This window comes from Neophocaena asiaeorientalis, unplaced genomic scaffold, assembly GCF_003031525.2.
Source record: "Neophocaena asiaeorientalis asiaeorientalis breed wild unplaced genomic scaffold, Neophocaena_asiaeorientalis_V1.1 scaffold450, whole genome shotgun sequence".
Classification (NCBI taxonomy): Eukaryota; Metazoa; Chordata; class Mammalia; order Artiodactyla; family Phocoenidae; genus Neophocaena; species Neophocaena asiaeorientalis.
In genome coordinates, this window is record NW_020175674.1 from 4,490,962 (window position 1) to 4,516,786 (window position 25,825).

General features: G+C 42.9%; 1 protein-coding gene across 1 annotated transcript in view; it reads right to left on the reverse strand.

Moving 5' to 3' along the window:
- SMAP1 (small ArfGAP 1) overlaps positions 1–25,825 on the reverse strand; it is a 147,850-nt gene that overhangs the window by 103,013 nt on the left and 19,012 nt on the right. The window lies entirely within an intron of this gene.

Sequence of the window (25,825 nt, forward strand, 5' to 3'; positions counted from 1 at the left end):
GCATTGTGGCAGATTTTTTTAATCCATTAATACTAATTGTAGGATGAGAAACTGCAAGGACTGCCTCAAGAAGCCTTGTATCAACATGAATAAATCTCAGCTAGAACCCTGAGATTAAGAAAACTTATAGATGAACTAAGGTGTTCATTATAAAATGTTAGCTCTTTGGGTCATGGTCAAAAAACTCTGAAAAACACGGTAGGGAAACTCACCTAAGTATACAAGAATACAGGCCTCAGCTGTACTATTCTTCATATCTTTGAATGTATTATTTCTTGATAATTTTAAATGCTCTTATGATTATCTTCACATATTGCTTGTACAATTAGAGTAAAATGGAAAATAAAAGTACTATCTGGAAACTGTATCAAATATTCAGAAGCTTATATATAACAGATTTCTATAAATCACTTGATTATGAAAAAAATACAGTAAGAGGTATCAATAAAAACCAAGCTTTTTTTGGGCTTCCCTGGTGGCGCAGTGGTTCAAAATCTGCCTGCCAATGCAGGGGACACGTGTTCGAGCCCTGGTCTGGGAAGATCACACATGCCACGGAGCACCTGGGTCTGTGAGCCACAACTACTGAGCCTGCGCGTCTGAAGCCTGTGCTCCACAACAACAGAGGCCGCAATAGTGAGAGGCCTGTGCACCGCCATGAAGAGTGGCCCCCGCTTGCCACAACTACAGAAAGCCCATGCACAGAAACGAAGACCCAACACAGCCATAAATAAATAAATACATTAAAAAACAAAAAAAAGCTTTTTTAAAAATTCAGGTTTCTGTTTAAGTACATACTTTTTATCTAAAGGTGAGAGTGAATCTACAAAATACCACTGAGGCCAATAATTTCAACCCAGTAAAACTAAACACATTCCCCCAAAATTCCTTAGGAGGGAGGTTACGCATATACAATTTATGCCACAATATCCTGCTTTTAAATTTGAGAAGTGACACCTATAAGCTGACAAACATCTGGGACATGCTCTATTTAAATATGTTTGACTGTCGAGAGTGTCAAAATGAGTTAGCGGTCAACAGACCAGCACAGCCCATGTACTAGGCCACCTCTGAGCTGCATAAATTACCCTGAACTAGTAATAAACTGAGCTACCAGGTTCCCATCTGTTAGATGGAGTTAGAATGGCTGCCCTCAGTACTTAGGTGAGACATGTATGGAAAACATTTTTAAAGTTTTAAAGCACTACTTAAGTGCAAGTTACTGTCATGTTAAGAAATTTCGATAATCAAAATACAATAAGAAGTTCCTACATTGGTCTGTAAAACAACTGTATCTTAACTTTCCCTCTCAGGCAGTGGGTCCAGAGCATGAGGAGAAAACAAAGATTTTCAACACACTCCAAGTGGGGCTTCATTGTTATTAAAATAGAATGATTCCCCTCAGAATAATCTGCTACAACCTCAGCCAAATACAAATGGAGACTTTTCTATACAGCACGATTTTCCTGATGTGAAGGCTATGGCTGAATGAACTTGCATAATGGGACATGACTGTCCATGCAGGTAAAAAGCTGTAGCACCCAATACAGTGGTGCATTTTTATAACAACAAAAGAAAGGGACTTTAATGTAAAAAAACCTTGCACAAGAATAATGCTAGCAAAAATTTTTAAATGGCTATATTACTATTGAGCAAAAGCTAGATATAATTAAATGTTAGATGATGTTTAGGTCTTACGAATTTAAGGCTATGAAAACCATTTTGTTGATTCCTGCAAGGGAAAAAAAAAACTTGTTATCACTTACGGGAAACTCTAGCCTCAATCACTTTTTAGCAATTGAAATAATAATGTAATTTTGTCAATGTATCTTTCTTTGGAACATAACTATCATAACTGAACAATATAGTCAAGAACCCCTAAAAATAGACTTTTAAAAGCCTAACCGATATTACAAATGGGTTATCCACTCTATAAAATTAGCCTTGTGAGTTTAACTAAAAAGCTGGCTTGATAAAACAGTAGTTGCTTAACATGGTAGTCATGCAGTTACAGGTATGAAATCCTCATTTTCTTTCACCAAACTACTCAATGAGTACTTACCAATTCTGTGCCAAGTAAATGCTTTAAAAGACCATGGACACATGATAAAAAGCTAAGTTCCCAGACTCGGGAGGCCACACCAATATAAACAGATATAACCATTTAAAAAACAATGTGGTAAAATGTAATCAAGTTCTAGATGAATAAACCCTTCCACCAGACAATCTGTTCTCTCTCTCTCTCTGACACACACACACACACACACACACACACACACACACACACGTGCTGACACACATACATATATGTTTATCAATTTATAGTCATGACATGACACATCTATGTACACATATACATTCGCACATACACAACACTCCCTACAGCAATATTTTAAACAGGTCATAATTCATTAATTTAATCTCAACAAGTATTCACTTTTAGAAGGAAAAAAGATATGAGTGCATCACACAAAGGGTAAATATAACTTTGTTAAACTTTTTAAAAAAAATCAGTTGACATACATATATATATATATATATATATATATATATATAAGAGCCCACGCGCCACAACTACTGAAGCCCTCATGCTCTGAGGCCCGCGTGCTGCTACTGAGCCCGCGTGCTGCAACTATTGAAACTCACGCACCTAGAGCCTGTGCTCCGCAACATGGGAAGCCACCACAATGAGAAGCCCACGCACCGCATTGAAGAGTAGCCCCCGCTCATAAGCAGAATATTTACAGCAGCATGATTTCTGAAAAGATTGACAATACCTTAGAAACGCTCAACACCATGATTATCTCCATACATGGAATATTACACAGCACTGAAAATGAACAGGCTGCACACATCAACATGGTTGAACGTTACGTTTGTAATCAATTTTAGCACAATGTAAAATATACATAAGGGGCAAGGAGGACCCCAGCTACGGAGACAAGTCTGCTGGAAGGCGTGCAGGTCTCACAGAGAGCTTGAAATGAAGTTTAAAGGCTGTCTAGGAGGCCCCTGGCACAGAATATACCAAAACACATCTTGGCAAAGGCTAAACAAGGTGAGGATGGTAGGGGAGTCTGGGAGAGCTGAAGGGCAGGGCATTAGAGTAACGGGAAACTTTCAGGAGCTGACAGCGGAGGCAGCACAGCGGAACACCTCAGACAGCAACAAAGGGACAGGCCCAGACCCCGTGGCAAGGCCCGCTGTCCTCTTGCAAGTTCACCACAGCACTCCCACTCACACATGCCCTTTCCTGCCTTCCTGCCTCTGCACGTGTTGCCCCTCCGCTCCGAATGTTCTCTCCAGGCCGCGGCAGGCCGGGCTCACTCGGCCACACGCTGCCTCCTCCAGGTGACTTCGATGACCCTGCAGCTCCAGCTGCCTCCCCCAGCTACCTCCCCCAGCTACTCTCCATCGTTCACAAGACTTACAACAGTCTCCTCTGAAGTTCACCTAAAAATCTAAGGTGAACAAAAAGACAAATACAGAAAAACACAAATAGATAAACAGCTGGAGGGTTTAACTATTTTAGAAGCTAAGTCTCCCACTAAGAAAAAGAGAAGAACTGCACGGTCAGTTCTAGATCGGTGTCTCCCAGCGCATGCACATCCCTGGGGATGTGATGAAAATGCGGATTCTAATCTGGTAGCCCTGGACGGGGCCTGAGACTCTGCAATCCTGACAAGCAACCCAAGATGCCCATGCTGCCACCACAGACCACATTTAGAATAGCAAGATTCCAGATTACTTTTTGTATAAAATGTCTCATAGATAAAGTAGTCCGTTTTCTGCTGACAGCATCTTCATTTGCCTGTGTGGTTTCTGTCCTTTTCCTCTTCCCATTTTATGTTGTTTGTTACCTCAAATTATCCCTTTTTGTGTTATGATTTTGTTACCAAATTGAAGTAGCTATAGTTATTTTCACTGCTTTCTTTTCCTTTAGCCTTTATGCTGGAATTAAATGTTTAACAACCTATTCTGATACAGAGTCACAATTTTCTGATTCTATTTACCACCTTACTCAAAGTTTGTGTACTTTTGCCTTTTCGTTTCAGGTAGAAGAGCTCCTTCCAACATGTCTTGTAAGGCAGGTCTGGTGGTGATGAACTCCCTCAGCTTCTGTTTGTCTGGGAGAGCCTTTATTTCCCCTTCATATCCGAAGGGTAACTTTACTTGGCAGAGTATTCTTGGCTGACAGTTCTTCTCTTTCGGTGTTCTCAAAATATCACTCCCCTCTCTTGGCCCGTGGAGTTTCTGCTGAGAAATCTGCTGGTAGCCTAATGGGGGTTCCTTTATAGGTGACCATCCTTCTTCCCTGGCTGCTTTAAAATTCTTTGTCATTGACTTTTGATAGTTTTAATATAATGTGTCTTGGAAAAGGTCTTTTTGCATTGAGACAATTAGGGTTCTGTTAGCTTTCTGGGCTTGTATATCCAGTTCCCTCCCCAGGTTTGGGACGTTCTCGGCTATTATTTCTTTTAAAAAAAAAAATTTATTTATTTATTTGGCTGCGCCAGTTGTAGCACATGGGATTTTCATTGCAGCATGCAGGATCTTTTAGTTGCGGCATGCGAACTCTTAGTTGCAGCACATGGGCTCTTAGTTGTGGCGTGTGGGATCTAGTTCCCTGACCAGGGATCGAACCTGGGTCCCCTGCACTGGGAGCGCGGAGTCTTAGCCACCAGACCACCAGGGAAGCCCCACAGCTATTATTTCTTTAAATAAGCTCTCTGCTCCCCTCCCCCGCTCCTCTCCCTCTGGGACACCCATCACCCTAACATTGCCCTTCCTGAACGACTCGGACAGTACTCAGAATTTCTTCATTTTGTTTAGATCTTATTTCTCTGTCCTCTTCCAGCTGTATCATTTCTATCTCTCTGTCTTCGAGTTTGCTAATTCTCTCTTCCATCTGCTCTGCTCTGTTTCCAGTGCCTTCTAATGTGTTCTTCATCTCCTTTATTGAGCTCTTCAGCTCCAGAATGTTTGGTTCTTTTTTTAGCGTTTCACTCTCTGTGGTAAAGTAATCCTTCTGTTCATTAATTTTATTCCTGAGCTCACTGAACTGCCTTTCTGACTTTTCTTATAGCTTGTTGAGTTTCTTCATGACAGCTATTCTGAATTCTCTATCAGTCAGACTGCAATATTCCACGACTTTAAGTTTGGTTTCTGGAGATCAGTCGTTTTCTTTTTGTGATGCCGTGTTACCGTGGTTTTTCATGTCACCTGATGAGGTGTTCCTCTGCCAGTGCATCTGAAGTAGTGAACACCTCTCTTCTTTAAGTAAAGCTTTTCTCCAACTTGATTCTAATGATTCAACTGGTTGGTAATTAGAGGCCTTTCTTTTGTTTTCCAGAAGGTGGCGCTAGGGCCCCAGTGTTTGGTTTCTCTTACCTGCGCTGCCTCTGATCACATAGGAGGCTCTGCACTTTCCACCCTCCACCACGCCCGTCAGAGGTGTCCCTGGTGCCCTCCGTGACGCTGCTCATGACTCCAGGGTCGCTGGTGCCCTGACGCTCCTGGTGCTGCTGTACTGGGCTGCCACCTACGGCACTGGGATGGCGGCATCCCCACCTCGTCCAGGGTCTCCTGGCTTGCAAGCTCGGCTGCCCCAGGGGAGGGTTTAGGGGGCAGCCAGGGCCATGGGGCTGTCAGGTATGCACAGGCCGCCGAGTCAGGGGCGTCACCATGACTGGAGGACCAGGGCCGCAATCCCCCTCCACTGCTGCCCGGCTCCCCGTGACCGTGGGCGCTGCTGCAGCCGAGTGGCCAGGCGTGTGCACGGCCTTCTCTGCTTCTACTGGGTTCTCTGGGGCTGCAGGCTCAGCCGCCACGGCTATGGGTCCGGGCTCGCAAGCACTGCCTCAGCTGTTCCCCAGTTCAGCCCCCTCTGTGTGTTCCAGTCCACTCGCCTTTACATGGACAGATGTGTGGAACCCCCCGTATCTGGGGTGCTAGGCGGTGGACCTATGTTGAGTTATAGGCGTTTTACTGGTTGTAGACAGAGCGGGGAAGACAAAGGGGGTGTCTCATGCTGCCACGATGCGGACCTCACCCTCCGACTCTAGATTATGCTTGACAAAGTCTTCATCTCAAGCACTCTGCATACTTCCTGATCTGCTTTCATTATTTTTATTGAGTGTGTGACTTAAGCTGTGAAGATTTATTTTAACAAACTAAGAATCAAATCTGCTAAGGAAAAGAAGTCAAAAGTTTATTGAGAATTCAAATATTGGGTAATATTAAATTATCCATATCATCATCTCACTAAACACAACACAAATAAGCTAGCACCAACTCAACACATATGAGTCAGCTGATAATCTCAACCACACGAAAGCAAAGCTCCAGCGACAGAACAGAAGGTACTATCTGGCCTCACCGAGGTTATGGCACCTTGATTCATATTCATCATCAGTGAGTCCTCAAGGACCGCTCACAATCCAAACACACCCTGTTCAGACTGATAAACGTGGCAACAGTAAGAATGGAAATGAACGGACGTGAGAATCACCAGGAAGAACTGACAAGACTTAGTGACACAGTGATAGGCAGAAGGCACAGACCCAGATGCCTGCAAGTTCTGCTTTAAAGCATAAAGGGATCTAAAGCATACAGGTCCTTGCAGAGTCACAAAGCTTTGCAGGAAATCTGTTGAGTGCTTTAAATAAGTGACGCATCGAGATGAAAATGTCCAGCAAGCAATCAGGAACAGAAGACTAAAGCTCAAACTGGAGGTGTAAAGAAAGCACTGCCTTCAAGAGGACACCTGCAGTCCCAAGAACAAAAAGCGCAAAAAAAGAAGAACGCTAAGTCTTATGGAGAAAATGAAGAGCAGTGCAAAACCAGAGAAGGCCCGAATTAAAATTTTAAAAAAAGATGGTCAAAGTGTCAAAAATTTCAGAGAAGTCCAGAAGAATGGGGCTAGGACAGAACGTGTGGGTCTTCCTTTCTATACGAGGGCTTTCTCTAGTTGTGGCAAGTGGGGGCCACTCTTCGTCGCGGTACGCGGGCCTCTCACTGTTGTGGCCTCTCTTGTTGCGGAGCACAGGCTCCAGACGCGCAGGCTCAGCAGTTGTGGCTCACGGGCCCAGAAGGGAAAGAGGGACTGAATTCATTCATTCTGAATTCCATTACCAGGTGGAGGGGGGCAGAAATTTACCTAATCTGAATCCCATTACCCAGTTAAACTCTTTCTCCATTTCAGTGTCCAACTCCAAACCTGTACCACATCTATAATCTTGATCCTTCATAAATCAACTTTATTTTGCACTACTCCAAATTACACACGTGGGGAGCCAACTGGTTAGTCAGAAATCAGAAGACTCATTGCTTTCCCTAGAATACAACTCAGTTATCCAGTCTTAAAACTTTCCTGCACACCATTTCCCTTGCCTAGGATGTTCTGCTTGTGACCACACGAATCCTATCTCAACTTCAAGGCCTAACCAGAGTCCCATATTCTCCAAAAAGCCTTTCCGTATGACTCCATACCTCCATTCCCCCTTCCTTTAAATGTCTATAGCCCATGACAGCTTCTCTCACACAATACCAACAAGTACCTGCTGTCTCTTCGCTTGTACTTGGTCATGTCTACTAGAGTAAATGGTAAAGTTCTCACCAGGAAGGCTCTCTATGGCCTGCATCACCTAGCGTAAGGTCCAGATAAAGCAGCAGGCAGCGCAGTAAAAAATCTGCCAAGTCTGATGACTTGGTCAAATACACAAGTTCTTTAATACCTGAAGCAATCCATCTGTTTATTTAAAAATGGAAGCACAGGGCTTCCCTGGTGGCGCAGTGGTTGGGAGTCTGCCTGCCGATGCAGGGGACGCGGGTCTGTGTCCCGGTCTGGGCGGATCCCACATGCCGCAGAGCAGCTGGGCCCGTGAGCCATGGCCGCTGAGCCTGCACGTCCGGAGCCTGTGCTCCACAACGGGAGGGGCCACAGCAGTGAGAGGCCCGCGTACCGCAAAAAAAAAAAAAAATGGAAGCACAGGCAAAACCTATGAGGCACAAATTTCTTTTTAATATCCTTTTGCCATTCTTCCTTTTAATTAAAAAAAAAAAAAAAGCCCCCAAGTTTTAACTACAGACATGGCTGCCCAGACAGAGACTCCATTTCTCAGCTCCCCCTGCAGCAAAGTGTGGTCCCATGACCAAGTCCTGGCCAGTGGAATGTGAGCTGAAATGATGTGTGCTGACATTATCCATACTGGGCCTGTTCCCCTTGCCTCTTCCCCTTTCCCATGAGCTGAGAAGATGGTAAGAAGTGAACAACCTGCTACCTTGGATCCAGACATGCAAGCCTCATGGTGAAGAGGACAGAACTACTAGCTCATCTCCAGACTAATGTGAAGAAACAAACTTCTATCCTGTTGAAGCCACAGTATTTGGGGGTCTTTTTGTTACAACAGCTAAGCCTGTAATCTACCTAATTCATTGTGCAGTATATTTGCATGTTGGCAGCAGTCATTAAGAACGTACCAGAGATTTATTCCTTACTTCAGAGCCAAAATTGTAAGAAGAGGTGTTTACGAATAATAAAGCACATTTTCATCAAACCTTAGTTTTCTAGACTCAATTTAAATCACCAAATATGTACTGTCTAGTTTCACCAAAGTATTAAATGAAGGAAACAAAACACAGATCCCGCCTTCAGGGAGCTTGCACTCTAATAAGTCATTCAGTGGTTACAGTGTAAGTGCAAAGGATGTGGAAACACGAGAGGAAAAGATGAATGTCGGGTGGGGATATTAGTACAGGCTTTGCAGAGACAGTGGCAATTCAGGTGGTCACTAAAACGTAAGTCCAGTTACAGCAGGTAAGGTCTGGACAAGGTATAAGGACAAGGTGCATTCTACGTAAAATGTACAGTGGCCCTCCCACCTTGAAGAGCTTCAGCTGTGCTGTAATGCTGCAGCCAAGAAATACAATACCACAGCACCTGATTTCTGCTAAGTTTCTTTATTTAAATACTGATTTGATTTTTTTTTAGGTTGTGATATATATATGCACCTAAAATTTGTATAGTACAAGTGACTACTAGCTTTCAGATAGAGATTAAAGACAGTTTTACAGCACAGAAAGTAGAAAGACTGAGGTTTCCTGAATGAGAAACCATTATATATCTAAATAATGTAAAAACATACTATATATCTAAAAAAAAAGAACAGGAATTTTACTGAGAATTCATTATACTTTCCTTATAGATCTCATACCATTTGAGAAATAAGATGAAATCGTATGCTCTTCTGAGAAGAAACTTCTCAAGTTTCTGATTACCATGACAGACCAGCAAACAGAAAAGCTTCTTTGAATTTTTTATGAGGAACAAAGAACATATCACTAACTGCTAACGTAACTTCCTGTCAAGACTTAATCCTTCCATAAAGCCTTCTCTAATTCCCCTAAAACTTTTTACATAACATTTATCACAGTGATTTACAGTTAACTGTTTTAGCTGTCTTTTCTGTGACACAGTGATCTCTCTGAGCACAAAGACTTCATTTTATTGATCTTTGCATGCTCTGTACCCAGCACAACGTCTGGTATAAAACCGTAGGCAGTCTCTAGCTTACAAATGATACCTAAGACCTTGTACCACCGGAGTTACTGCTGCCAAAACATGCAGGAAAGTATTTTTAGAGGAAACTAACATCTTACTGAACATGCAAGACATTATTCATTGTATTTCTAGGAACCCTGCCTGATTTAATCCTAATAAACATATGAAGTAGATAATGTTACCAAACCATTTTCAGGACTGAGAAGTTTTGGGCCAAAACAAAGGAAAAATGCTATAAAGCGGGAGAGAGAGCTAAGAGTATGCCATGGGCAGATGCCAAATGCACTTGTGAATACCCTGCATCTCCTACTATGATAATTCCATCCTTCCAAACGAAATTCCCTTCCACCGGATGACTGGTTTGAAATGCCAAGTCACTTATTGTTGAAGCTAGTAATACAGATTTAAAGATGCAAATAATCTCTTTATCTCTGTAGAAGTATCAATTCTTCCCACATTATTAAAAGTTCATTTAATTCTTTCCTCATAATTCCCAAGATTAAAGGCAGTAAGAACTGTATCTGGTCTGGTTTTATTTGTTGGAGAAGGAAATTGCCAAGGATAGAGAATTTTGACCAAGGGGAACAGAGGGGAGGAGGGCAAAATCACCTGGGACAGGAAAGGTAATCCACACGGCAGCACCCTGAGTGGTGGCTGGGTTTCTAGGGAAAGGGAGACACACCAAGCAGTAAAGGGGTCCTGAAGAGGAGCCACCTACACCAAAACGCGGCCAGGACCAAGGCTGAGCCGAGGACGAAGGCCTTTCTGTTTCGCTGCCACGAGGCGCTTCATTCCTCACCCAGGAGCACTGACTGCCTTTCACGGCTCACAGTCAGCTAAGTTTCGGGCCAGGTCTGCTTAAGGACGACCAAGAGAGCCAGCAACAGCCCATAAGACATGTTTTCCACATGTAAACAGCTAAACCACTAACCTGCAAAAGAACCAGTGTGGAGGTAGGGGTGCGGGGGCGTGAGCCTGCGGGTAAGCATGAGGGATCTTTCTGGAATGACAGGAATGTGCTAAATGTGCTAGCGGTGCCAGTTACAAAACTCTGCTAATACATGAAAAATCACTGAAGTATACACTTAAAAGAAGTGAATTTTAAAGCATGTAAATTATCATCTCAGTAAGGCTGCTTAAAAAAAAAAACAACTTTATACGTGTCTTTAAATGTGGGAATGAAGTATCATACATTCCTTTTACTACTTTTTCTTTAATTTACCAAAAAAGGAAGAATGGCAGCCAGTAGGGGAACCAGTAGGCTGAAGTTGAGAAGACGTTACAGGGTGACCTCAGGACGTAAGGTCTGGCAGATACACAGAAGCGTCGGCCAGGAAGACACGGACACAGATCGTGTTAAAACGGTTTCATAATTAAACCCATAAGTTTAAACAGTAGTTCCATTAATACTATTTCAACAGCAGTTATTTTAAAGTGCCAAACAGCTTCTTCCAGCAAACATACTCAACAGAATGTGTAGTTCACTTTTTTAAAAAATTATTTCTATACAATTTTTAAAGGTTGCGCTCCATTTACAGTTATTACAAAATATTGGCTATAATCCCCATGTTGTACACTACATCCTTGTAGCCCATCTTACACCCAATAGTTTGTACCTCCCCCTCTTGCCCCTCCCCCCTTTCCCTCTCCCCACTGGTAAACACCAATTTGTTCTCTATATCTGTGAGTCTTTGTTCTTTTTTGTTTTATTCACTACTTTGTTGTATTTCTTAGATTCCACATATACGTATTTGTCTTTGTCTGACTTACTTCACTAAGCGTAATACCCTCCAAGTCCATCCATGTTGCTGCAAATGGCACTATTTCATTCTTTTCTATGGCTGAGTAATATTCCATTGTATATATGTACCACACCTTCTTTATCCATTCATCTGTCAATGGACACTCAGGTTGCTTCCACATCTTGGCAAAGGTAAATAATGCTGCTATGAACACTGGGGTGCATGCATCCTTTTGAATTAGTGTTTTTGGTTTTTTTAGATACATACCCAAGGGTGGAATTGCCGGGTCATATGGTAGTTCTATTTTTAGTTTTTTGAGAAGCCTCCATACTGTTTTCCACTATGGCTGCACCAACTTATTGGGCTGGCCGAAAGTTTTGTTCATTTTTTTCCATAAGATGGCTCTAGTAGCACTTAGTTGTCTTTAACGTCATTCGAAACAATTTTGTTAGACTGTATGAGACAGCTTTCATGTCAGCGTGCATTTAAAAAGACTTATCAAAATTGGTGAATTATTGTGGAACCATTTTAATATTAAAGATGGAAGAAAAAAAGCAACATTTTCAGCATATTATGCTTTATTATTTCAAGAAAGGTAAAAACTCAACCAAAACACACAAAAAAATGTGTGCAGTGTATGGAAAAGGTGCTGTGATGACGGAACGCGTCAAAAGTGGCCTGCGGGGGCTTCCCTGGTGGCGCAGTGATTATGCTGGAGATTTCTCGCTGGACGATGCTTCACGGTCGGGTAGACGAGCTGAAGTTGACAGCAATCAAATGGAGACATTAACTGAGAACAAGGAACGTTATACCACGCGGGAGATAGCTGACATACTCAAAATATCCAAATCAAGCACTGAAAATCATTTGCACCAGCTTGGGTATATTAATCGCTTTGATGTTTGGGTTCCAGGTAAGTTAAGCGAAAAAAACCTTCATGACCGTATATCTGTGTCCAATTCTCTACTTAAACGTAATGAAAATGTTCCATTTTTAAAACAAACTGTGACAGGTGATGAAAAGTGGATACTGTACAACAATGTGGAACGGAAGAGATCGTGGGGCAAGGGAAATGAACCACCACCAACCACATCAAAGGCCAGTCTTCATCCAAAGAAGGTGATGTTGTGTATATGGTGGAACTGGAAGGGAGTCCCCTATTATGAACTCCTTTCAGAAAACCAAATGATTAATTCCAACGAGTACTGATCCCAATTAGACCAACTGAAAGCAGCAGTCGACAAAAAGCATCCAGAATTACTCAACAGAAAACGCATAATCTTCCATCAGGATAATGCAAGACTCCAAGTTTCTTTGATGACCAGGCAAAAACTGTTACAGCTTGGCTGGGAAGTTCTGATTCATCCGCCGTAGTCACCGGACATTGCACCTTTGGACTTCCATTTATTTCAGTCTTTACAAAATTCTCTTAATGGAAAAATTTCAATTCCCTGGAAGACTGTAAAAGGCACCTGGAACAGTTCTTTGCTCAAAAATTTAAAAAGTTTTGGGAAGATGGAATTACGAAGTTGTCTGAAAACTGCCAGAAGGTAGTGGAAAATGGGTGAATATGTTGTTCAATACAATTCTTGGTGAAAATGAGAAATGTGTCTTTTATTTTTACTTAAAAACCGAAGGCACTTTTTGGCCAACCCAATACATTCCCGCCAACAGTGCACAAGGGTTCCCTTTTCTCCACATCCTCACCAACATTTGTGATTTGTGTTCTTTTTGATGATGGCCTTTCTGACAGGTGTGAGGTGATATTTCATTGTGGTTTTGATTTGCATTTCTCTGCTGATTAGCGATGTTGAGCATCTTTTCATGTGTCTGCTGGCCATCTGCATTTCTTTTTTTTTATTATTAATCTATTTATTTATTTATTTATTTTTGGCTGTTTTGGGTCTTCGTTACTGCGCACAGGCTTCCTCTAGTTGCGGCGAGCAGCAGCTACTCTTTGTTGCAGTGCACGGGCTTCTCATTGTGGTGGCTTCTCTTGTGGAGCACAGGCTCTAGGCATGCAGGCTTCAGTAGTTGTGGCACATGGGCTCTAGGGTGCGCGGGCTTCAGCAGTTGTGGCTCGCGGGCTCTAGAGCGCAGGCTCAGCAGCTGTAGCGCAAGGGCTTAGTTGCTCTAAGGCATGTGGGATCTTCCCGGACCAAGGATCGAACCCATGTCCCCATTGTTGGCAGGCAGATTCTTAACCACTGCACCAGGGAAGTCCCATCTGCATTTCCTCTTTAGAAGAATGTCTGTTCAGTTCTTCTGCCCATTTTCTAATTGGGTTGTTTGTTTTTTTGATGTGGAATTGTACGAATTGTTTACATATGTTGGATATTAACCCCTTATCAGTCATATCATTTGCAAATATCTTCTCCCTTTCAGTAGGTTGTCTTTTTGTTTTGTCGATGGTTTCCTTTGCTATGCAAAAGCTTTTAACTCTAATTAGGTCCCAATTGTTTATTTTTGCTTTTATTCCCTTTACTTTTTTAGGAGACAGATCTAAAACATATACTGCCGTGATTTATGTCAAAGAGTGTTCTGCCTATGTTTTCCTTTTTAGTTTATTTTTTAAAACACTAAATATTTTAACATACAATATTTTACTAGGAAGGAAATAAAATGTTCTTTAAAATATCCTTTTTTGGGCTTCCCTGGTGGTGCAGTGGTTGAGAGTCCGCCTGCCGATGCAGGGAACACGGGTTCGTGCTCCGGTCCGGGAAGATCCCACATGCCGCGGAGCGGCTGGGCCCGTGAGCCATGGCCGCTGAGCCTGCGCGTCCAGAGCCTGTGCTCCGCAATGGGAGGGGCAACAACGGTGAAAGGCCCGCGTACCGCAAAAAAAAAAAAAAAATTAAATTAAAAACTAAATAAATAAAATATCCTTTTTTTAAAAATCTGAAAGTAACATTTTGGTATGACCTACTTGTCTATGGTTGATCTACCTCATATTCACATTTTTCTGTAAAGTGGCATCAGTAATGCAACAACGTGACAAGTAGGGATAACATCTGACAGTTTGTGCACAACTTTTCAAGATTCAAAAAGAGTCACTACAATGCTGATTACAAGACAGGTTCCACGTGCTGTTTTAATCGATCATTTTCTGGAGGCTAGAATATGAAGCATTAATACAGGCCAAGTGAGTGTGAACACTCAAAAATGAGCTCACAGCAACTTTCTACCTTAGGTAGTTAATTTCTTCTCCTAAAATTTGTCTGAAACAGGACTGACATTAAATAGTTTAAAGGGGGGGGAGTCACAACTACTGAGCCCAAGTGCCACAACTACTGAAGCCTGCACTCCTATAGCCCGTGCTCCGTGACAAGAGAAGCCACCACAATGAGAAGCCCGCGCACTGCAACAAAGAACAGCCCCCACTCGACACAACTAGAGAAAGCCCGTGCGCAGCAACGAAGACCCAACACAGCCAAAAATAATATAACTTATAAATAAATAAACAGTTTAACATGGTCTGCCTGGTCCACGTGAAACTGTGAGGAAAGGCAAGTTCAAAACGTGCTATCAGTAAACATGATCTTCACTAAAAACAAGGAATTAGCTCACTAGTTTTAACTTAAAATAAAAATCCACTTGGGAAAAATACTTTTTTTTAGTACTACAAGACTTAATTTTTTTTTTTCTGCTGCCAGAATACATGTTGGTAGTTATAAGAAAGAGGGTGCAGGCATGAAAGAACAAAGTAAAGAAGCCAAAAGTGAGTTACTATTTTATAAAGTCAGGGAGTATACACAGCATAGTTGTGAAGAACAGAGATTTTTCAGACTGCAGGTAACAGCCCATTATGTGTTATATCTATTCTGGGTTAAACATAACAATACAGAACAGAACAGAGTGTGCGACATTACAGTAAGAGTCACTATCCACGAAACAGTTCTTTCAGTCATACGTACGTATGTACTGACTCACCATGTGAAATGTTTTTTTCTCAATGTGTCTCCAAGACAAAAGTTTGAGCCACTGCTAACTCCACCATTTTATTGTGTGAGTTTGGACCCCTCCTTAAGCTTTGGCTTCCCTATCTGTGAAATGGTGCTGAAAATAGAAAGCTGACAATTATGGTTGTGGAAAACATCAAATGAGATAATCTTCGTGAAACACAGTATCCGACACAAAGTAAGCCCTTGATAAGTATTAATTTTTCATTAATATATAACCCAATTAAGCATGCTAGGTATTACCCCTCTGAAGATTGGCTTAATAGTTAAGATTTTTCATTTTAATTTTTAAGTAAGATCACTTGGATCATATAAAGATAAAAACCAAAGCAATAAACCCCAACAGTAAATGTTTTCTTAAAGAAATCAAAATAAGATCCACCAACTTTGCCATCAAAATCTTGATCTATCACCAGGCCAAGATTTGAACAGAATGGTAAGGTTTGGCGCCTCTGTTTCCCTTTGGGTGTTTCTAATTACACCATTATCCAAAACTTTTTAACTTTTTTCTCTCCCTAACCAAGCGTCATCACTCTTCCCCATTCAGGCCTTCATTCCTTGGTAAACATGCCAAACTGCCACACTTCACACAATCGTAGTGGACCTTGGGTTCATGAAGTAGTTACTCAATGAAGGCAGCATAACAGCTCTTCTACAGAGAAAGACCCAAGTCTGAACAGCCAAGACACTTAAACGGCTATGAACTACAGACAAATTATGTGACCCGTCTAAACGTCAGTTTCCAAAACTATCAAACAGGGCGACTTCATCTACACCTTTTAGGGTCCCTTGAAATTACAGCACCTAGCACAGAGAGAACTATACATGTCAAGTCTAGTCCCCTTTACTGACAAGGCCATCTTGTCACTCCTTAAACATTTCAAGTAATAGAGTGTTACCATCTTGCAGCCTACACGAACCACACGCAATTATATCTATCAGAAAATTCTCTCTTATACTAATATGAAAATGCCACGAGTTCAAAGGAGGAACAGATCAGGATGAGCTGAAGCAGCAGGACGCAGTTTCATTCAAAGGCAGCTTCCGGAATGCAGTGGGACCTGAAGTGGGCCAGGGGAGACGGATGAGGGTCAGATGAGCAGAGAAGACTTAGAAGGGTAATCGTTCACTCACTCATTCATTGACTCACCGTCATCAAAACTGTGCTGAATGCTTATTATGTGCCAAGAACTTTCTAGATGGTGGGGATCCAGAAGGGAAATAGAACACATTAAAGTCCCTGCCCTCATGAGCTACATGTTCCAGTGGAGCAAGAGAGAGACACAAACAAGCTATAAAATGTTTAGGATCTCAGATTGTGATAAGGGCTATGGAGAAAAGAAAATTAAGTGGGTACGGAGAATAGCAAGTGCTTAGAAAAAAAGCTGGGATGCAATTTTAAATACAACGGTCAGGGAACACAACACTGATGAAGTGGCATTTGAGCAGAGCCCCAAAGCAAGGAAACAGGCAGATATCTGGGGAAAGGGTTCCAGACGGAGAGAATAACAAGCACATAGACCCTGAGGTAATTCCAGTAGGATTAAAAACCACACACACACATGTAGAGTGAAGGCACATAGCATCTCTGGTCAATAGCTTCTAACAAAACATGAAGGATAAGAGCATAAGTGAAAATACAGGCGGAAGACACTGCAAAGAGTCTGGACTCCCAAATTTGATTTTATGCTATTAGCAACAAGGACTCACTGAACAGTTATGAACAGGCCAGTGAAATGAATGAAACCACAGCTTAAGAAAAAGCGTAATGAATACTCGATTATTCAGAATTTACAATTATCTGTTAACTACACATTAACAAAAAGTAACTTGCTTTTTCTTCACCTTCTTCAGATGCTGGCTCAATTAACACCAACTTTCAACATTAAGTGAAAAAATGAATTTAAATAATTAGCGTCTTTATATTTTTGACATATATATTTTATATATTAAAACTATGGCTTTAAAAAAAAAAGCCTTGATATGGGGAAAGCAGAAACTGTTGGCTAACATGATACTCTGAATTAGCTACAAAGTTCAACTACTTTTTTGTTTTTCACGTTCACAAATAATGGAGATGGCTGATTAAGCCCACTTCATGTCTTCGGCATCAGTAATAAATCAATGAAACACTGATAAATCACGACTTCAACAAACATCACTGTGGAACATACTAGTCTTGTTTGCATTTTTAGCGTGAAGACTCAGTGCAAAGACTAAGCCAAATTCTGTACCTGTTTGAGACTAGCAAGCTATAATTACATAAACAGATGTTTTCAATAGTATAAAAAAGAATGTGATGATCTCTGAAACATGAAATATGTAATGCTGCAGACCATAATCAGATGTTTTGACTTGAAAAAACTCTGTGACATCAGTCAGCGAAGTAACATCAAATTTATATCTGAAGAGCTTATCATAAGAGACTTCCTCTACAAACAAAGTCAGCCTGTAGAGGACGGGGAGGGCGGACTTGGTGGCTGGCCCCTGCTGCGTCCACCAGGTCAGCAGAGGCAGGCCTGGAACTGAAATGGGGCGGCAGGGCAGCAGCAGCATCAGTAGTCCTGCCACGTCCTCCTGTGTTGTGCCAGTGGCTCTAAGCATTACATGAAAACAAATGTTCTGAGAAAATTCAATGTAACTATTCTCTCCAGGAAGCCTAGGGAAAGTTAAGGTTTCAGTAAAAAGAAACAGAAGTTTTAAAATTAATTTTCTTATCCTGCCCCTTTTCTACTAAAATATTATACTGAGTTGCAGGTTTCTAGCCAACATGAAGGAACAGACACTGAGTTTACCCTATTGACTTAAAAAACCTTAAAAACCAAACAAACTATATAAGACAATATTCCTGAAGAGACTGGGAACGAAGAGACGGAAGAGGAAGCACTTCCTGCCTGGGGTAAGTCCACGCCATGCACCGGGAAGATAAATCGAGGAGCAGCCCGGTAGTCTCCCTACAATGGAGCCAGGACCACAGAGATCAAATGGCTAGATTCCCTAAGGCAGAGTACAGGAGAGGAGGGAGGCACACAGAGAACGCCTGTTCTGTAAAAGGTCACCTTCAGGTACACAACCAAGTACTACTGATCTGCAAGTATGAGGAAACCACAGCAGACAGGGAAAGTACTATCCAAAACAGCTAGAGGGAATACTCATAAAGCTCAAAACAGTCAAGAATCGTGTCTTTGCCCATCAGCCAGACCAGAGAACCTCATCACTCATGGAGCATCAGATGGGGAATTCAGAAGAATCTTGCCTATTAGCAGGGAAAACTAACTCTAGAGTAAATGCTGCTCTAGTTTCACCTAACAAAGCTTACAAGCAAGATCTGAAAGGGTCAGACTAGTTCCAAATAACTGCATCAAAAGAAAAAGAACCCTCAAGCATATTTATAGAAACAAAAAAATCCAGAACCAACAAGCAAAATTCACAATATCTAGCGTCCAATAAAACATTACCAGGCATGCTAGAAGCAGGAAAATACTATCTACAGAAAGGAGAAAAGTCAATCAATTGAAACTGGCCCCAAAATAACATAATAATAAGATTAGTAGACAAAGACATTATTATCACCTGTGACTTCCATATGTCCAAGAAGTTACAGAAGAGACTGAACAAGGGCTTCCCTGGTGGCGCAGTGGCTGAGAATCTGCCTGCTAACGCAGGGGACACGGGTTCAAGCCCTGGTCTGGGAGGATCCCACATGCCGCAGAGCAACTAGGCCCGTGAGCCACAACTACTGAACCTGCACATCTGGAGCCTGTGCTCCGCAACAAGAGAGGCCCCCATAGTGAGAGGCCTGCGCACCGCAATGAAGAGTGGCCCCCGCCTGCCACAACTAGAGAAAGCCCTCGCACAGAAACGAAGACGCAACACAGCAAATATAAATTAAAAAAAAAAAAAGAAAGAAAGAAAAGACTGGACAAGTAGAGGCATGGAATGGGATGGGGGGGAATGTATATATATGCATATATATGTGTGTGTGTACATGTATGTATTTGTGACTACTACAGATGCAAACTACAATGCCTGAGATAAAAAACACACTGGAGAGAATTAAGAGGAGATTAGCCAACACATAAAAATATATTAAAGAGGACTTCCCTGGTGGTGCAGTGGTTAAGAATCCGCCTGCCAATGCAGGGGACACAGGTTCGAGCCCTGGTCCAGGAAGATCCCACATGCCACAGAGCAACTAAGCCTGTGAGCCACGACTACTGAGCGCGCGCACCTAGAGCCCGTGCTCTGCAACGAGAGGCCACCGTAATGAGAAGCCCTTGCACCACAACAAAGCAACTACACTACTGGGCACTCACCAGATAAACGGAAACTTACACAAATGTACAGCATTATTTCTAACAGTCAAAAACTAGAAACAGCCCAGAGTTCCTTCAACGAGTGAATGATTATACAAACTGTAGGACATACATACCATAAGATTCCACTCCTTTTTTAAAATTTTTATTTATTTGTTTATTTTTGGCTGCGTTGGGTCTTCGTTGCTGTGCTCAGGCTTTCTCTAGTTGCAGCGAGCGGGGGCTACTCTTCGTTGCGGTGTGTGGGCTTCTCATTGCGGTGGCTTCTCTTGTTGCAGAGCACGGGTTCTAGGCACGCGGGCTCAGGAGTTGTGGTTTGTGGGCTCTAGAGCGCAGGCTCGGTAATTGTGGCACACGGGCTTAGTTACTCCGTGGCATGTGAGATCTTCCCGGACCAGGGCTCAAACCCGTGTCCCCTGCATTGGCAGGCGGATTCTTAACCACTGAGCCACCAAGGAAGTCCCAATTCTACTCCTTAATAAAACAGAAAACTATTAATACATGTAACAACCTGGGTGAATCTCCCAAGAATTACACTGAGCAAATAAAGCCAATCCCAAAGTATCAGACGTTCCCATTCATATAACATTTTTTAAATGACAAAATTTTACAAGTGGAACCAAATGTAAAATAGACAGCTAGTGCGAAGCAGCCACATAACACAGGGAGATCAGCTCAGTGCTTTGTGACCACCTAGAGGAGTACAGAAAACATGCCCTCACGCACACACCAATGCAAGTAAAACTGCAGAAATCACTGTAAAATTGGGAATTGTATCAATGTCAATATCCTAGTTGTGATACTGTAGTTTTGCAAAATGTTGCCGTTAGAGAAATCTGGGTAAAATGTATTTTTTAAACAATCAACATATATTAAGTATGATTCACAATGTCACAAAGTCTTAGTTTCTCTACATATGCTCTGATTTATATCTTTCATTCCATCCCAAACACACACCAAAAGGAGAAAGCAGCTATCACCTCAATTAAATGGCACAGAGAAAGATGGCCAATATTTTTAACTTTAAATTTAATCTTCAAAACAGAGAAAGAAAACACTAGAAATGCTCAATGCTCTACATTGAGAAAACTGTACCGTAATCATTTGGCAATAAAAGCAGTAAATTACAGGGCTTCCCTGGTGGCGCAGTGGTTGAGAGTCCGCCTGCCGATGCAGGGAACACAGGTTCGTGCCCCGGTCCGGGAAGATTCCACATGCCGCGGAGCGGCTGGGCCCGTGAGCCATGGCCGCTGAGCCTGCGCGTCCGGAGCCTGTGCTCCGCAACGGGAGAGGCCACAACGGTGAGAGGCCCGCGTACCGCAAAAAAAAAAATTGCAGTAAATTACATGGTACAAAAAAATCTTAATAAACTAAAATCCTACTAAACATATTCCCTCAGTTAAAACTGTTTTCATGTGAAAAGGGTACATGCCAAAGAAAGAAATTCGTTGTAAATGTAAAAACAATGATTGCTTCATGACAATGATAATCCTTGTTATTTAAAATTTGAAACTCAGAACAGCACTGTCAACTGAACTTTCTGAGATGAAAACATTCTTTAATCTGCATTGTCCAACACAGTAGCTATTAGCCATATGTGTGGCTTTCAGGCCTTGATATGTGGCTAGTGCGAGTAAGGAAGTGAATATTTAAGTTCGCTTAAACAGCATATGGCTAGTGGCCAACCACACTGGACAGAGCAGATCTAGAACTTACAGAAAAGTTCAGAAAAGAATACGAACACACACAATATAAAAATGATCATCAGTGTGGTAGAGACAGTCATATTTCTCACCCACAGCACTATCGGCCTCTGGGGAAGAACAATTCATCGTGCAGGATTTCCCTAAGAAGAATACAGTGCTTTCAAACAATAAAGGTTTTTTTCCCCCAAATTTGATTTTTTGGCCACTCTTGATATTACAGGGTATTATTTCATTCAAACGAATGACTGAAGCTACAGAGTTAAGAGCAATAGTACATTTTGACCAGCAGAGGGCAGAGAGACGTCACAAACACCACACTTTATATGCCAATTTCAAATGTCTGAGAAGTCCAAATGTATTGAATCCAAAGACACTACTACATTCACTTACACAAAAGGGACTGTACTTGCAGAAGTAAAAGAGGAAATGTGCTAAAAGAAACGTATATTTTTCAAAAATAAACTAACAGGTCTCCCCAGAAAAGTTCTGTCAATTTTATCAGTTTATTTATGAGTTAACTGTAATTCCTTAAACAAAACAAAATAACCCTGGCAAATAAAATGTCAACCAAGCCTTAATTTCAAGGTCATTTACTTACATATTAACACTTTTCCATGGGTTGCAAAATAAATTCTAAACAATTTTCCTCACAGTGTAAAAGCTGTCAGAATCCGTAGAAAAATAAAGCATTCCATTCAAAAATAAACTAAACGCGGAAAACAAACAATGGCATCTGGCAAAGGTGCTAAGAAGCGGCCCAGGTGTGCATGAGGACCACCAGAGAGACGCTGGCACGCTGAGACCCGCCCTGTCACTGCCGACTCCAGGGCGGCTGAGCTTCGCTCCACCACACTCCCGCAGAGCCGGAGAGGCTTCCCGTCCACCGGCCCACGGCCCCTCGCAGCCCCGCCCAGCCCCGAACAGCCCGCGCAGCCCCCAGCTCCCGGCGACTCCACCTCCCTCCCGCCTCCTCCCTGCGGCCCCGCCCTCGACCCCGCCCCCGCTTCTGCCCTGCAAGCCCCTCGGCCGGGAGCGCCGGGGCAGGCCTCCGGTGCCGACGACCCCCAAGCCCCTCCCTAGCCTTCCGCCTGGCGCCTGGAACGGGAAAGACCGGTGCACTCAGTGGACGCTCGAGCCGCTCCCAGCCCCTCCTCCCCAGAGTGACGGCCGCTCTCCTCCTCCAAGCCTGCTCCCCCCTTCCTTCCCCAGCTCCCTCTGCAAGGCTGGCCCTACTCGCTGTGCTTTCGGCCAGCCTGTCCCCTTAGAACGAAGGCTCCTGCGGGGCAAGGCGGGGCAAGGCAGGGCAAGGAGGGCTTCTGTCCTACGCCTCTAGCTCATGTCTACTCTAAGGGACCAGCAGATAAAGGGGGGGAAAAAAAAGAGAAAGAGAGAGAGAGGTAGCTGCCTTCTTTTCCTGAGCCTTCCATAAAGTACTCGAGTGGGAGCAGTCTCAGGATTTGCTCAATTTCATTGTTTACCAGAGAAAACATAATTCACAAATGCTTCCTTCAAAGTAGTAAAATAACTACGAGTGCTAAAAAACCAAAACAAAGACCTGACTAAATTATCAAACCTTACTTTGTGCCAGGGCACCACTTCACAGCGCAGTTAACCCTCACAATCCTGTGACACAGGGATCACCGTTTTACATGTAGTGACACTGAGGCTCAGAAGTTTAAATACCACACTCCCACCACAAGGAAGGAAGGAGGGAGGGAGGGGAAGAGGCGAGGAAGGGAGAGAGGGAGGGAGGGAGGAAAAGGGAAGGGGAGAGGAGGGGAGAAAAAAGAAAAGGAGCTCCAGAGGCAACAATGGGAGAGCTGATTTCAACACAGAGCTTCCGCCTTCAAAGCCCATGCTTTGAGCTACTGAACTAGGATGCCTCTCAAGGGTAACAGCAGAGCAAAAGTTACAAAATATATAAGTACATCATTTTTTATTATATTTACCTCCTTAAACTTGGGAAGAAAGAATAAATATGTAAATAAATTCAAAACATCCATAAAGACTATAAAACTAAGAAGATTCTTTAGAGAACTAACAAAATCTACAAATACAGCATTCCTGTGCCATTTTCCAAATGTTGATTTACTTTGGCGAAGAAGTTAAACTGTGGTAATCATTTAAGAGTCCGCTGGTCATCAGGGTGATATAAGATAAAAGGAGAAAATAAAATGAAGCTTAATTTTAAGAATCAATAATCTTTGTTTCACCTGTCCTAAAGTTTAAGCCTTCTCAAACCTATTTCTCACTTTGTTCAGGTGATTATCATTCAGAAATTCAGCTTAAAAGTTCAGAAGTTTGAGAAAGCATATTAGTTTTCCTTTAGTTTGTTTACTTTAATAAATATTCTAGTACTTTTTCTTTGCAAAATTTCTCTCTCAAGCAGAAGGGTATTCAGTATTTACAACTACCTCTTTTTTAAATTATTCTTGACACTATTTCATGAGATGACATGTGCTTTCAGTGAACACAGCAGACACCAACAAACAGCATTCCAAGTTTTAAAGCATGTTTGTATCACAGCTATTGCCAAATCTATGTTTAAATAAACAGGTAAGTAAATACTTAATATGTAATCATTCCTCATTCAATTTTTTCTTAATATTCTGCCATTACACAGATACAGTTTGGTTAAGCACAAAAACCCAGAATTTACCTCCCTTCTCATTTTGTACAATGGCTGAATTTAAGGAGAATTTAAAAATTGAAAAGCTGAGAGATACCTTCATTGAAGGTCAAGGGTAGTAACACATTCCAGTTGTCTGGAAGACCATCTGCTGCTTTGGCCTCACAAAGCAGAAAATGTGGTTCACTGCCACATCCTCTCACTGTCACAGCTTGGAGCAAGGCATTTAACCTATTAATTAGTTAATTAATCTCTAATAGATCAGACCAGGTACCTGACAGGTCTCTTCTATCTCTAAACTTTTTACAATTTCATAGTTACAAAACGAGTAGACTTTTCAGCGACTGAAAATCCGTGCAAAGTGCTTGACTGTCACTTATTCACAGGCTGAGAGCATCTAGGGCAGGGGTCCCCAACCCCTGGGCCGCAGGCCGTACCGGTCCGCAGCCTGTTAAGGAACCGGGCCGCAGAGCAGGAGGTGAGCGGCAGGCACGCGAGTGAAGCTTCACCTGCCGCTCCCCCCAAACCGGTCCCTGGTGCCGAAAAGGTTGGGGACCGCTGATCTAGGGGTAAATGGTGTGCCTGGCACCAAACTCAGAGGAATGAATGTTCCTGGAATGACCCAACAACTGGTCATGAGAAAAATGTGAAAATGACAGCCATCCCCACCTCCAAATGAAGGAGCAAATCATAAAAGACTAGAAATGACCAATAGCGTATTAAAAATGTTCGATTTAAGAGTGTCAAAAAATGCAGTATAAAAGTGTGACACCGCCTGCATCAACCCCATTTACTGAAACTTCTCAAGAACACGAATGCCCAGCGACAGGCTGGGGGCCCGCTGGCGGGCAGACTTCCCCTGCAGCGCTCCCAGGGGCGCCTTCCACAGCCGAGATCTGCTCTCAGGAAGCTCCGCGCTCACACAAAGCTCTGGCGCAGGGCTGTCTGCAGCCACAGGAGTTAGAAAGTAAGTACCCGTCCCTGAGGGGACATATCAGTTTAAACTACTTTTGAATTATCGATACTCTTAAGACACTTACTATTAGCAAGTATTCTGTGCGGAGGACACCCTCAAACCTCCTTCAGCACCCCCTGCCGTCACTCTCAGCGAGACTTCACCTAGCTGACCCCTCACCCTGCAGACCCCCTCACTCTCGTTCCTCCCCAACGCTTCCACGTCCGTCCCGACCTCCTTCTCCCGTCCAGAGCTAACCACGTCCCGTCGGCAACTAGTCTTGTGTTCACGTGTTAACTATGTACGCCAAGCTTCCTTCTTGGAGAGCTTGCCCGCTCTTGGCCTTGGAGAAGGAACACCACCTGCTGTTCCTGCAGCCCCCCTTATGACCGAAAGAAAGAGACAACCGCCTACAGGAAGCCAAAGAGCAGGTCAGACAGACTTAGGAGCTGCTGAGGCACAGGCAAACAAACGAACAAGGCAGGCAAGTGGTGAGGAAAGGGGAAGCAGGCAAGGGGAGCCACGCCCCAGGGGCCCAGAGGTGCAGAGCCACAAAACTGGCTGCCCGGGGACCTTCTAGCTTCCCAGGTCAGGCTGTGGATGTTCTTCTGCTCACTCTGAAACCAGCTAAGACAGGGCTATGGGGACAATATTGATCTGTTCACATAACCGCCCAACCCCTCCCGATTTCTGGGGTGCCAGAGGACGGAAAGCTCAAAAAGCTCTACTTCTCAGACTCCTTTGTAGTTAGACTTCCAAATGAGAATTAGTTTCTACCAACTGGATGCACTCATGCAGTACCTGAAAGCAAAAGTGAGGTAGAGACTATCTTCCTGCCTTTCTGGCTGTTTTCTGCAAGAAAACCGGAAGGTAGAATGTCTAGTCTCCAGCTGAGTCTTGGGTGAGAAGCAGCGGTTCTGAGGGATGACGGGAACACCCCACATTCCAGTACCGGC